The following is a 3,398-nucleotide window of genomic DNA, read 5'->3' on the forward strand; positions in this document are numbered from 1 at the left end:
TCAATATGTCTTGTTTTCTGTTTTAAGATTCCAGTGTATTTGTTCAAACGGAGTCCTGGTGTGCTAGAAGTGTAAGCTTTTTAGTATGGAAGCCCCAGCTTTAAGTGGCTTCGCTTAAATAGGTCTGTATTTAAGGTTTGGTAGAAGCTTGATTGTGTCATATTTGGTTTTTTTTTTTTTATTTGAAACAATACTAGAGAAATACAGCGTAACAAACTTGGTTGAATTTGGTGGAAATTTAACATCTTGTGAATACAATTAAGGAAGAACCTGTCGCTTCTCAACAGCAAGGGATGAATAGCTGTACTATAGCTGCTGTACGTTAATTATGCATTAGTGTGTTTTATGTTGCTCTGCTTTCCGTGGTTTCAGTTACCCCATGCTTTGCAGAAGCCATGTGCAGAAGAAATGTTCAGAGTTACTACCAATTGCTTATGTGCTTTATCATGCAAATTAGACATGCTCAGCCAAACTGACATCAATATAATATTCTCAAATACCCAAAGGAGCATCACTTAGGAAACAATTCTAATACCTGTAGTCCATTGTTAAGGCCAGTATATCTTGCGGGGGATTTAAGTTTCTTAGAGTTGTTACACTGCTGTAGAAGTATACTTCTGGAATTCTGTTTTAATTTCTAAAGGTGGATTTCAGATTATATGCCCTTGGGGCTTAGATTTTCATTCTTAATATGATATGTGGCTTAATAACCTGAAAGGCCTCCTGGGACTCTGGCATTAAATTTCTTGCTAACAGAATCTACTGTCAGAAACGTGGACAAATTTAAGCATTATCTGCATCATGTGGTGTTGCATATTGTAGATGTGCTTGGTAAGATCTCAGACTAATAATATCGAGATGGCATTGGCTTGTAAGAATCAGACCAGGGGAAGATTTAAGACTTCTACGTTGCACAAAACAAAACTACTTCAAAAAGTAGTCAGTTCTTATTAGCTACAAGGCAGAAAAAAAACGAGTCAAGAGCCTGAACATACCTCTCTGAAGTGAGGATAGTTACGGGGAGATTACAGTGCATGCAGTTGTTAATCGTGCTGGAAGACATGGATTGGTAGTAGAGATGACTTGATGGTATAGCACCCAGTACTTGCTTGTAGATCAAGGAAGTCTCTGCTTGCTTTAAGAAATGCAAGAATTCATGCTGGAATGCAGAAGCTTCTTCTGAATCTACTCAAATATTTTACAGCTTTTTTGGTATAAACTATAATCTAAACAAAGCCCAACCAAACATTTAACTGTTGTGAATTAGTGGTTTCTAGGAACTAGTGGCCTCTTTTTGCATTGCATGATGTGTCAGTAGGTCTTGGATGTGTGTATAGAGTTATGGTGGTGTGGGTTTTGGTTTTTGTTTCTTTTTTTTTTTTTTTAAAAAAAAGATGCAAACTTGCAAGGGTCTAATACCCTGCATTTTGTATGACTCACTGAAGTTGGGAACAAGTAGTATCTCCTTAATAGTCAGACATGAATACAACTGCAGTATGAGCTGACTAGTTTTACTTCTGGGTCTTTGAATGATCCTGTATTGTAAATGTGCTTGGGTTGCTTTTTTTGCAAACAGTAGGATTCATACTCAAATAAGGAGGCATATACAAGTTCTCATGTAGGGATTGAGGTAATACTGATTTCTGCCACCATACCTTTTATTGTTTTTTCCAGTTATGTAGACTTCCTAAATTCTGAAGGTGATTAGAAGACAGACAGCTTAAATACTTGTTACTGGTTCAGTATAGTTTAGCTTGGTTAATATTGAATATTACTACAGTATGATTCTACTAAAAACCTCAGATTGGCTATAAATATGTTTAGCTTAGAATTCCAGAACTGCAAACTGATCTGGCAGACTTGTGAAATTCAGTCTTTGGTCCCAGTATAACTCTGAAGAGGAATTTCTTAATCTTGAGTCCTGTAGAAAAGGAGACAGTTTGATATCAAAGGCAGATGACAAATGTGAGGCTTATCTAGCTGTAGTTCATATATATGTGTCCTGTTAAAAGCTTTAAACAACGAAAGCAAAACAAGTTGTTCTGCTTGTCAGGGGATGCTATTACTCTGCATTATAGATTGCAAACTACACCTGTTCATGGAAGTGCTATTCTGAATACCTATTTCAGTAGAAATTATGTCCTATTTAGCATTTAACTTTGCCTGTAGTAGAACAACACTATATTTGGGTGAATATACAGAGAGAACTTACTCCATTGTAAATATATTAAAACACTAATATTAAAATGTGTCTTGATATGCTGAGTTTCTTGCTGTCTGTGTGAGGAATACTTCTTGCTTTTAGTTAAAGACCTTGGATTTCTCCTAGAACTAAAGCATACACATTTGCAAAAGCCTGTTTTATATCTGAGAAGAGCTGCTTGACTTGTCTTTGGCTGAATTTCCATGTATGCTGGATCCAGGCTGCCTGCTGCTGTTAATAAAACTCTGCTTTTAGCAAACTGTTCATGTGCTAAGAAAAATAATGGTAGAAAACTAGATGGAGGAGTTTTTCTTTCCTCTAGGATGTTTTCAGTTGCTAGTTGTCTTTCTAGCTATTACTGTTGCACCCTGTTTAGCATAGGACTTTAGTCTGCACTGTAGTATAAAGTTACCTCCTGTTTGAGATAAGCTCAGGTATCAAAGATAATTGAGCCATAGCAGCATGCAGTTTAGTAGGGCTACTTAATATTGGTGAGAAAAATACATAAATCAGCCTGTTCTTAATTAATGCTAGGAGTACCATGCAGTTTGTGCAGTAGTGCTGCAGTTTGCAGTGTAGACTCTGTCCAAGCCATATGTTACTTTGACTTGCTCAGCATCTCTGGTCTATACTACGATCCTTTCTTTCTCGCTGCCACTTTTCCTGTGTTTCCTAGCTACTTTACACTCTTGAAATTTAAGTTTGAACACCATTCTCATTAACACTTTAAACATTAATTCTTAATTTCTCCTTCGTCTTCAGTGTCACTAATTAACTGCTTTTTTTTCTTCTTCAGGCACAGAATGTACATGTATTAATGCTTTTTAAGGTTAGCATTCGAGCAAAGGTAGTATTAAGTTTCTTCCCTTCCCCTTTGGGGGAATCTTACGTGTATTTGAGGAATATATTTTCTCTGACTGTTGAAAGAAAAAAAAATCATGGGTTTAAATTTTAGCAAGTGAAATAAAGTTGATACATCAGGAATTTTTTTTCCTACTGTAAGAATGAATAAGCTTTACATTGCATTAGCCAGGAATGTCAGTGTTGCTGTAATTTGGCCTTTCAAATATGCTTGTATCTGCCAGTGCTTTTTCAGGGATGGGATGACTTCATTTTGGCTCTTTTTTTTCCTTAACTTCTGTATCTATACTTGCAGTTCCTGTTTGGATTTCCTCTTGTCTATCTTGTAGCTGGA

The sequence above is a fragment of the Chlamydotis macqueenii genome, chromosome 12, assembly GCF_036417535.1.
Source record: "Chlamydotis macqueenii isolate bChlMac1 chromosome 12, bChlMac1.mat, whole genome shotgun sequence".
In the NCBI taxonomy this organism is placed as follows: Eukaryota; Metazoa; Chordata; class Aves; order Otidiformes; family Otididae; genus Chlamydotis; species Chlamydotis macqueenii.